Source organism: Schistocerca nitens, chromosome 4 (assembly GCF_023898315.1).
Source record: "Schistocerca nitens isolate TAMUIC-IGC-003100 chromosome 4, iqSchNite1.1, whole genome shotgun sequence".
Classification (NCBI taxonomy): domain Eukaryota; kingdom Metazoa; phylum Arthropoda; class Insecta; order Orthoptera; family Acrididae; genus Schistocerca; species Schistocerca nitens.
This window is the reverse complement of record NC_064617.1, coordinates 870,125,668-870,137,123: the sequence shown is the minus strand read 5'-3', so window position 1 is coordinate 870,137,123 and position 11,456 is coordinate 870,125,668.

Genomic DNA, 11,456 nt, shown 5'->3' with positions numbered 1-11,456 from the left:
AAGTCATTCCACTTAAGGTCGCTCTGGATATTTACTCCTAGATGTTTCACGGTAGATACTGTTTCCAGCCGTTTGTCATCAGTAGTGTAACTGTACAGTAGTGAATTTCTTTTCCTATGTTTGAGCAATAGCAGTGGCGCCGACTTAGGGGGGGGGGGGGGCAAGGTACTTTGTGCCCCCTCCCCAATAGTTGAAAGTAGGGGCCTCGCCCCGCCCCCCCCCCCCCCCCCCTCCAGTACTCAAACATGCATTTCTCACCGCTCTCTCCCCCTTCCTCATGCTTTACTGGAAAATTTGTTAAAACTTGCACATACATTTATGCATAATAGTATGTAATGATTATGTAGCAAAAAAATACCGATTTTACGAGCTAATTGCGTATTCCTTTCTGCTACTCCTCCAACCTCTGTATATGACGAACTGTCGTGACAGGGTTTGTCCCCTGCATCTATACTATTCGCACACTTTTACTGTACGGAGGTATGCGGGGAACGAAAGCTCACCTTGAGCTCGCAGCGCTTTGGCTGCTAGGACGAGCTCCACTTCCTCCCACAGCAGCCTGCTGGCGGCTTGTAAAAGAAACTAATGAGCAATAGTGACACCGAATTTGATGGCGATCGCTGGAAGGACTAGGTAACGTTAAACACTTTTCATTCATTTTTGTAAATTCTATTGACAATCACTAGGTACAACACCACACAAATCAGCACCGGCTCCAGGGATTTTGCCGCTCCGCGCGAACATGTCAAGCGCCCCCCCCCCCCTTTTTCGACATAGTCAACTTTTCCCACAAGATATTTCATACATGACGCCTTATTTTCACATATCACACTCATTCGTCGCTTTGTTGTGAATATGTCTTTAAGATCAAAGCAGCAGTCAGTGATACGTTTACAGTGCAATCCATTTTAAGCCATTTTTGTTGGAGGCAGAGTTTCCACGTCTCCATACCGAGGTTGCAAAAGTGCTACAATATTGCGACCAACATATGAGTGTGAAAGACGTTTTTTCAATTATGCCACTAAGTAAGTCACGATGATGTGGCAAAGAGGTTGCGGAAATCCATCAAACTGTCTCTTTGCGAAGAGTTTCTACGAGATAGAAATTATATTAAGTCTTCAGCGTGTCAGAAATAATTAAATAGTAGTGAAAATTTGTTTTATTTTTGATCTATGTTGCTGAGAAGTGTAAAATACACTGAAACGCCAAAGAAACTGGTACAGGAATGCGTATTCGAATACAGAGATATGTAAACAGGCAGAATACGTCGCTGCGGTCGGCAACACCTATTTAAGACAGTGAGTGTCTGGCGCAGTTGTGAGATCGATTACTGCTGCTACAGTGGCAGGTTATCAAGATTTAAGTGAATTTGTAGGTGGCGTTATAGTCGGCGCCCGAACGGTCGGACACAGCATCTCCTAGACAGCGATGAAGTGGGGATTGTCCAGTACGACCATTTCACGAGTATACCGTGAATACCAGGAATCCAGTAAAACATCAAATCTCCGACATCGATGCGGCCAGAAAAAAATCCTGCAAGAATGGGCCCAACGACGACTGAAGAGAATCGTTCAACGCGACAGAAGTGCAACCCTTCCGCAAATTGCTGCAGATTTCAGTGCTGGGCCTTCAACAATGGCAGCGTGCGAACCATTCAACGAAATATCATTGACATGGGCTTTCGAAACCGAAGGTCCACTGGTGTACCCTTGATGACTGCACGACACAAAGCTCTACGCCTCGCCTGGGCCCGTCGACTTCGACATTGGACTGTTGGTGACTGGAAACATGTTGCCTGGTCGGACGAGTCTCATTTTAAATGGTATCGAGCGTATGGGCGTGTACGGGTATGGAAACAACCTCATGAATCCATGGAACCTGAATGTCAGTAGGGGGCTGTTCAAGCTGGTGGAGGCTCTGTAATGGTGTGGGGTGTGTGCAGTTGGAGTGATATGGGACCCCTAATACGCCTAGATACGACTCTGACAGGTGACGTAAGCATCCTGTCTGATCACCTACATCCACTCATGTCCATTGTGCAATCCAACGGACTTGGGCAATTCCAACAGGTCAATGCAACACCCCACACGTCCAGAATTGTTACAGAGTTGCTTCAGGAACACTCTTCCGAGTTTAAACACATCCGCTGGCCACCAAACTCCCCAGACATGAACATTATTGAGCATGTCCGGGTTGCCTTGCAACGTGCTGTTCAGAAGAGATCTCCAGCGGATCGTGGACTTATGGACAGCCGTGCAGTATTCATGGTGTCAGTTCCCTCCAGCTGTACTTCACACATTAGTCGAGACCATGCCACGTTGTGTTGCGGCACTTCTGCGTACTCACGGGAGCCCTACACGATATAAGGTACGTGTACCAGTTTCTTTGCTCTTCAGCTTATAATAGTGCAGCATATCTAAAGAATCATTTGTTGTTAAGATAATCTTCACCTTGAAAACTCGGGTTTTTCTCTAGCATTGTGGAAGTAGTTTACCATCATAACCGTATTCCTGCACGTACGTTTCAGCCCACCATGAGCCCATTTTCTCGGGATAGGAACAGGTATGGCACGACTCACCAAATGAACCCATTTTCCCGGTAACCTTGCGGTTAAGTTTTGGTCCAACAGAAACAGTTGCATGGGCACAAACAACTATCGGTTGGTGGAGAAAGAAAGGAAACAGCGTTTACAAACACGTAGAACATTCGTCTGTTAGCCTCCGAGGTAGTTACACGTTAACGCTCCAAGATTTCTGATTATACGAGTAAATGTACTGATGTGTCTGGTACTTCGACCCGATTGTGGAGCCGAATCGCTTGACAGCGAAGTTCAAAAGTACGATTAAAAACGCCACTTGTGGGCAACCATCAGGTCCTTCTCCAAAACAATCTCATCCCTTCGAAATCTTCTGCACAAGGACACATGGAAATTGGAGAAGAAATATTTCGAGTAATTTTTGAAATGCTAGCGGAGAAACAACTCGTGGTACAAGGCGAACTAACCATCCACCAAGGCATCGATGAAGAGGTTGTGTTTGAGTAAAATGAAGAACTCGCTTCATATTCATCAGACGATTACGAGCCGAAGAGAAGCAGTCGAAAATGGACGGTGATTATGTATTTACAAGATTACGGTCGTCTACCTAGCGAGAGAGCGTCCAGGGCGGTGCTCAACCGCTCTTCGTATAACGGGAGCTTCACGCCTCAAAAGCATGAAAGGCTTGAATAGATGGGAAGGACACATAAAACAAGATGCAACAAGGCATGAACAACTTAAAACAATTGATTCGTAGACCTGTGATCATTTCACAGGAGCTCGAGAATGTAATCAACAGGTGACGACGAGAAACCGGCAGCAGTGCGCTCTTGCTGCTGCCAGTCAATTTCCTGATTTAAGTTTTCAAGCTCCTGATTCGTGAATTGTGCTCTTCAAACGAAGACAGCGGATTCGTCAGAGAAAAAAAGAGAAAAAAAAAGATATTTATATCCGAGAAGGAAAGCGCTCCACTGCAGGAAGTCCTTAATGCAGCAGCAAATTTTCGAATGCAGACTTGAGCCCTCGCGCCAAAATACGACAAAGATTCTTTTATTAACACTGATCAGACCTCTACATGTACCTCTACATGGATACTCTGCAAATCACATCTAAGTGCCTGGCAGAGGGTTCATTGAATCACCTTCACAAGAATTCTCTATTGTTGCACTTCCGAACAGCGCTCGGAAAGAACGAAAGCGTATATCTTTTCGGGCGAGCTCTGATTTCCATTATTTTATGATGATGGTCGTTTCCCAGACAGCGCAGCAGTAAGTTACTGCAAAAGAGGACGGACAAGCGTAGTGTAGGCAGTCTCTTTGGTAGATTTCAAATGGTTCAAATGGCTCTGAGCACTATGGGACTCAACATCTGTGGTCATAAGTCCCCGAGAACTTAGAACTACTTAAACCTAACTAACCTAAGGACATCACACACATCCATGCCCGAGGCAGGATTCGAACCTGCGACCGTAGCAGTCGCGCGGTTCCTGACTGAGCGCCTAGAACCGCTAGACCACCGCGGCCTGCCTTTGGTAGATCTGTTACATTTCTAAGTGCTCTGCCAATAAAACGCTGCCTTTGGATTGCCTTCCCCACTACATTTTCTATGTGTTCTTTCCAATTTAAGTTGTCTGTAATTGTAATGGCTAAGTATTTAGTTGAATTTACGGCCTTTACACAAGGACGGTGCCCCACTACGATTAATAGTGAGTAATATTGGTGCTGCGACCTATTCTACAGCAAAATATCTGGCCACACTACTGAAGCCGTTTGTGGGTAAGTGTTGCCACCATATACGTAATTCCAAGGATTTTGTCAGTCGCTTGAAGGAAGTTAAGCTTAGCAGCTCGGATTTATTAGTCAGCTTCGATGTGGTCTCACTTTTTACCAAAGTGCCTTTAATGGAATCGTTACATCTTATTGGTAACTTATTCAGTGCAGAAATGACGGCCTTGTTTGAACATATACTCTCCTCAACGTACTTTTTATTCAATGACGAATTCTTTGAACAAACAGACGGCGTCGCCATGGGGAGTGTCCCCTGTGGTAGCTAATCTCTTTATGGAGGACTCTGAGGAGAAAGCACTTGAGTCTGCTGTTTTAAAGCCTACGGTCTTCTGGTGGTTCGTAGATGATACTTTTGTTGTATGGCCTCATGGCAGACAGGAACTGGAGAAATTCCTTCATCACTTAAACTCATTACATGAGAGTATCAAATTCACGATGGAGATTGAAAAAGATGGCACTTCACCATTTCTAGACGTGCTAGTACGCCGTAAAAATGATGGGTCATTAGGACATTCTGTGTACAGGAAACCGACTCACACAGATCTGTATCTCCAGGCGTCAAGCCGCCATCACCCAGCACAAACAGTCGGTGTTCTCAGTACCTTAATACATCTAGCGCATGTAATATCAGATGATGAAAAGCTCCATGAAGAATTAGAACACTTGGAGAAGATTTTTAAAGAGAATGGCTACACTTCACGCCAAATAAGGAAGGCCATGTGCAACTGTCATAACAAGAAGCAAGGCACTGAGGACGCTGATGACGACTTTAAATCAACTGCGATCCTTCCATACGCCGGGAATGTGTCGTCGAAAATAGGCCGATTACTGAAGAAAAATAAAATCAAGGTTATCTTCCGTCCACCAGCAAAGAACCGGGCCCTGGTTGGATCCGTTAAAGACGATTTACAACTGAAGAAAGCAGGCGTCTACAAAATTCCCTGTGAATGTGGCTCTGCATATATTAGCCAGACGACAAGAACTGTCCATGAACGATGTACAGAACATGAAAGATACACCCGTCTGCGGTAACCGTCAAAATCGCAAGTAGCAGAGCACTGTATTTCTGTGGGGCATTCAATGGAATACAATGGAACAAACATTTTAGCTCCGGTTTCCGGATTTTGGGATTCCGTAATCAAAGAATCAGTGGAAATACGTCTTGCCGATAATCTTATAAATCGTGACAACGGCTTTCGGCTGGATAAAAACTGGAATCCTGTTATTTAAATTATACAATCATAGCGGAATCGACAGCGTCATTCGATACTCAATGACTAGATGATCTTTTACTTTCACCACTGAGGGCAGCACGTACAACTCGGCTATGCCGCGCATGTCAACACCTGACGCATGCGCTGTAGGATGCAAGTACATTTCGCATGCGCGAGATTCAGCATAAATACCGCGATTGCACCTGGGCTATTCAGTAGTTGTGCACTCACCTGATGATGGTCGGACGTCTCTGGGCCGAAATATCGTGGCAGAATGTCGACGGGATCCGGCTGCATACCTGGAAATTATTAGAAGAAGAAATACGGCGGTAAAATTTCAGAAGACTTCACACTTTTCGTTATTTAGAGTCAATTTCCAATTTTCGCACCATACAGATTTTTTTTCTAAATAGTTATGTAATTTTTTTTGATCGTCTGATGAACTTACTAGACGATAAACGACAGCATCATCTGCAAACAACCTAAGGCGGCTGCTCAAATTGTCTCCCAAATCGTTTGCATAGATAACGAACAGCATAAAAGTACCTGATTCATTTACATCAATAGCATTACTATTTTTACAGACTATACGACGCTAACTTGTGAATGTTTTTCTAGGGTGCCAATACCAATCAACTTGTGACCAAACTCTCACCGAACGCGGAAGAAATTTGATTCTTGTGGACGGAAAGGATATGCACAGGGTGACACATTATCACACTGGTCAATATGCTGTCGCCTTATCTGGAAAATTACTACCAATGGTCTTCGTCTGTTTGCAAGAGACCACTGGCTCATTTGGACCAAAGGTGCAAGAAGTAACTGATGAGTACGCAGGCAAATACGAAAACGTATTGATAACATCTTCAAAGTTCGGTGAACTCACAACAGTACTATACAGGAAATTTCTGACGTCATGAAGGCATACGTGAGAGATGAACAACTTTTGCTCCTCGATTCATGGTGAGGGCAAAAGACCTCGGTTTTGTACGACAAAATTATTCGAGATAGAGTGGATCTGATAGCGTGCAGTATTAAAGTAATTCCTCCAAATTGTACTACGTTGGTGCTGTCCAGCGACGTTTATTTTTGCAGACAGATGAAAAACCTTATAAAATAACTAAAAAAATTGGTAGTACGTCATCGAACACAATAGAGACGTCGCTTCTTCAAGAGAAGACTGCATAAAAATTCAATCAATCGTACACGATCAGTTATCTGCACCAATATTCGGTGATACGTTCATATATGCGTGGTACTCCGGCGAGAACCGTTTATGAAAGTAAACCAAGTTTGTTGTGTAGCAGAAACTTTGAAAAAAACATGCTCATGCAAAAACTTGGCGTTGATTACGTGTTCTGTATGACACAATAATTATTGTTTTACATGTTTCTACAATCATTATTTTCGTTCAGTGCTCCAAACGTGTCACAAATGCTGGTACAACAATGTCAATAAAAAGACTATACTAATTTGATTCAAAGTGGTGGTGTGTCCTTTTTTATTTCCAATGTCCTTACAAAAATGTTTTGTTTTCCTATTTTTCAGGATAAATATTATGTAAATAATAAATGAATCATTAAATAGTGATAATTTGGATAGCCGTAATAAGCCTGTTGCTAGTGCTACGTAGTAAAAAAAAAAAAAAAAAAAAAAAGAGAGAAGCAGCAGTGAGATTCTCTCCAGCGACCTTCCCCCTTGTGAAACCAAGTGCTTAATGACTTGGCTACGGACTCCTTGCCTATTATTAGCGATCACACAACAGTATATATAAGCATGGCTAAAACGTTCACACTCTATTTTCTCAAAAACGGCTGAGAGTTGCCGCTTCCTCTTTACTTGGGCTGAAGTATGCTGTACACACACTGTCAACGACACTTAAACCGCTGAGGGAAAGTACGTACATTCCCCTTGTGTGTGTTATGGCCCTCGTGTTGGGGCGTGGATCGCGAGCCTAATTCTTGGGCACCCCTGATCTGCAATGTGTCCAAACTCTTTGGCAACAAGATCAGCCTGCCAGAATACAGTTCTGCCAACGGCTGTTGCAAAGATGTGCTGAAGGATCACTTTTCACAGCAAATATACTGTTCACAAACGATGCTCATTTCACCTAAGATGGTACTGCTAAATTTCATAACGAACATGTGTGGGCTGAAGCAAAATCACACGCAGTTGAATTACTGTATGGGCATAAATTACTGGATTTTACACTTTAGTAAAGAGGTTGCTGGTGCATGGCATTGAAAGATCCTCGCCTGTCCCGCTTGAAGAGGTACCATCCTAACAACGGCTGAAGACGTGGTTCATCCATGATGAACCACCGGCCCATTTTTTTCCTGAATGACCGAGAACGTCTCACATAGGCGTTTAATGATCAGTTCATTGGTCAGTTCGGTCCCACGATCTTCATACCTTCCGATTTTTTGGCTGTGCGGACTCTTGAAACCTTCGTAATGTGTGCAAACGTCATTAATGATGTAAGCTCGCTGCACAAAAAATTAGTCACCCCTATGGAAATCATCATAAGCATCATTACAAGCAGTTCCGCACTTGGGATTGATAACCGCCTGGATTCGGTTAGGAACTGAGTCTACAGGGCTGTGCAGGTTGACGCGTATGGACAACTTCCTCTGTGCCAAAAACCAAAGCCAGCGCTCCCTCCTTCTCCCAGTTTCGCTTCTTTTTCTTTTCCTTTCTTACTGAATCAGGCCACCTTCTCCTCCCTCATATTCTTTAACTGTGTGTTATCACATTCATCTTTCCCTTCCTCGTCCATTCCTTTCTCCATGTCCATTGTTACTAGCACACATAACTGAAAACCTACTTTATTGTAACCTCTAAATGTTCTTGTATTTACCATGTACAAATATAAGCTGTGTGCATTATTTTATTATTGTACTATTGTAATTTTTATTTTTGTAAATTCAGGTTCCACCCTCATTATCCATGGACCTTGTCGTTGGTGGGGAGGCTTGCGTGTCTCAGCGATACAGATAGCCGTACCGTAGGTGCAACCGCACCAGGGGCGTATCTGTTGAGAGGCCAGACAAACGTGTGGTTCCTGAAGAGGGGCAGCAGCCTTTTCAGTAGTTTTACGGGCAACAGTCTGGATGATGGAGTGACCTGGCCGTGTAATATCAACCAAAACGGACTTGCTCTACTGAAAGCAAGTCAAAACTACAGCCATAATTTCTCCCGCGGGCATGCATCTCTACTGTATGGTTAAATGATGATGGCGTCCTCTTGGGTCAAATATTCCGGAGGTAAAATAGTCCCCCATTCGGATCTCCGGGAAGGGACTATTCAGGAGGATGTCGTTATCAGGAGAAACAAAACTAGCGTTTTATGGATCGTAGTTTGGAATGTTAGATACCTTAACCGGGCAGGTAGGCAGAAGGAACGGCACTTCTGGTCAGGTGAATACAGAGTTATACATACAAAATCAAATACGGGTAATGGAGGAGTAGGTTTAATACCGAATAAAAGAATAGAAACGTGGATAAGCTATTATGAATGGCATAGTGAACGCATTGTTGTAACGAAGATAGACACGAAGCCAACAACCGGCACAGTAGTACAAGTTTGTATCCCAATTAGCTCCGCAGATGATGCAAAGATCGCAGAAATCTATGGTGAGGTAAAAGAAGTTATCCAAGTTCTTAAGAGAGACGGGAATTTTATAATCGTGAGGGTCTGAAATTCGATAGTAAGAAAAGGCAGAGACCGAAAAATAGCAGGTGAATATGGACTGGGGGAAACGAATGAAAGAGGAAGCCGCCTGATAGAATTTTGCTCAGAGCATAATTCAACTATAGCTAACACTTGGTTTAAGAATCATGTAAGAAGGTTCTTTACGTGGAAGACACCTGGAGACACCGGGAGTTTCAGATTGATTATATAATGGCAAGACAAAGATATAGCAACCAGATTTTAAATTTTAAGACGTTTCTAGGGACACATGCGGACTTTGCCCACAATTTATTTATTGGTCGTGAACTGTAGATTAAAACTGAAGAAACTGCAGAAAGGTAGGAATTTAAGGAGGTGGGACCTGGATAAAATGAAACAACCAGACGTTGTAAAGAGTTTCAGAGGGAGCATTGGGGAACGATTGACAATAACAGGGGAAGAAATACGGTAGAAGAAGTATGAGTAGCCGGCCGCTGTGACCGGGAGGTGCTAGGCGCTTCAGTCCGGAACCGCGCTGCTGCTACGGTCGCAGGTTCGAATCTTGCCTCGGGCATGTATGTGTATGATGTCCTTAGGTCAGTTAGGTTTAAGTAGTTCTAAGTCTAGGGGACTGAGACCTCAGATGTTACGTCCCATAGTGCTCAGAGCCATTTGAACCATTTTTTTTGAAGTATGGGTAGCTTTGAGAGATGAAATAGTGAAGGCAGAAGAGGATCAAGTAGGTAAAAAGGCGAGGGCTAGAAGAAACAAGAGATATTTAATTTAATTGATGAAAGGAAAAAAATATAAACATGCAGTAAATAAATCAGGCGAAAGGGCATGTAAACGTTTAAAAAATAGGATCAACAGAAAGTGCAAAACGGCTAAACAGATATGGCTAGAGGTCAAGGATTTAGAAGCATGTATCACTAGAGAAAAGATAGATGCCGCAACAGGAAAATTAAAGAGACCTTTGGAGAAAAGAGAACCACCTGAATGAATATCAAGGGCGTAGATGGAAAATCAGTCCTAAGCAGAGAAGGAAAGCTTAAAGATGAAAGGAATATATAGAGTGTCGGTCCGCTCTTCTTTGACGAGAATACATCTAGAGGCCCTGTCAGATGTACCGTCTACATCTACATCTACATTTATGATACGCAAGCCACCCAAGGGTGTGTGGCGGAGGGCACTGCACGTGCCACTGTCATTACCTCCCTTTCCTGTTCCAGTCGCGTATGGTTCGCGGGAAGAACGACTGCCGGAAAGCCCCCGTGCGCGCTCGAATCTCTCTAATTTTACATTCGTGATCCCCTCGGGAGGTATAAGTAGGGGGCCGGCCGCTGGTGGTCGAGCGGTTCTGGCGCTACAGTCTGGAAACGCGCTACCGCTACGGTCGCAGGTTCGAATCCTGCCTCGGGCATGGATGTGTGTGTTGTCCTTAGGTTAGTTAGGTTTAAGTAGTTTTGAGTTCTAGGGGACTTATGACCTCAGCAGTTGAGTCCCATAGTGCTCAGAGCCATTTGAACCATTTTTGTATAAGTAGGGGGATGCAATATATTCGATACCTCATCCAGAAACGCACCCTCTCGAAACCTGGACAGCAAGCTACACCGCGATGCAGAGCGCCTCTCTTGCAGAGTCTGCCACTTGAGTTTGCTAAACATCTCCGTAACGCTATCACTGTTACCAAATAACCCTGTGACGAAACGCGCCCCTCTTCTTTGGATCTTCTCTATCTCCTCTGTCAACCTGACATGGTGCGGATCCCACACTGATGAGCAATAATCAAGTATTGGTCGAACGAGTGCTTTGTAAGCCACCTCCTTTGTTGATGGACTACATTTTCTAAGGACTCTCCCAATGAATCTCAACCTGGCACGCGCCTTACCAACAAATAATTTTATATGATCATTCCACTTCAAATTGTTCCGTACGCATACTCCCAGATATTTTACGGAAGTAACTGCTACCATTGTTTGTTCCGTTATCATATAATCATACAATAAAGGATCCTTCTTTCTATGTATTCGCAATACATTACATTTCTCTGTGTACAGTATGTGATTCCTGCTTCGCCATAGCGCAACTGTATGGAAACCACTGCTTTCGGGCAAAATGGGGCAGCACCTAACGCCGCTCGCCCAATGTAAGATCTGTTTAATGTAACCTTCCACGAACGTGTTATCTCCGAGGTTTTCCAGATGAATGGCCTGCAAGATCTCGGGATATCTAAAAGAGCCCGTTTACGAG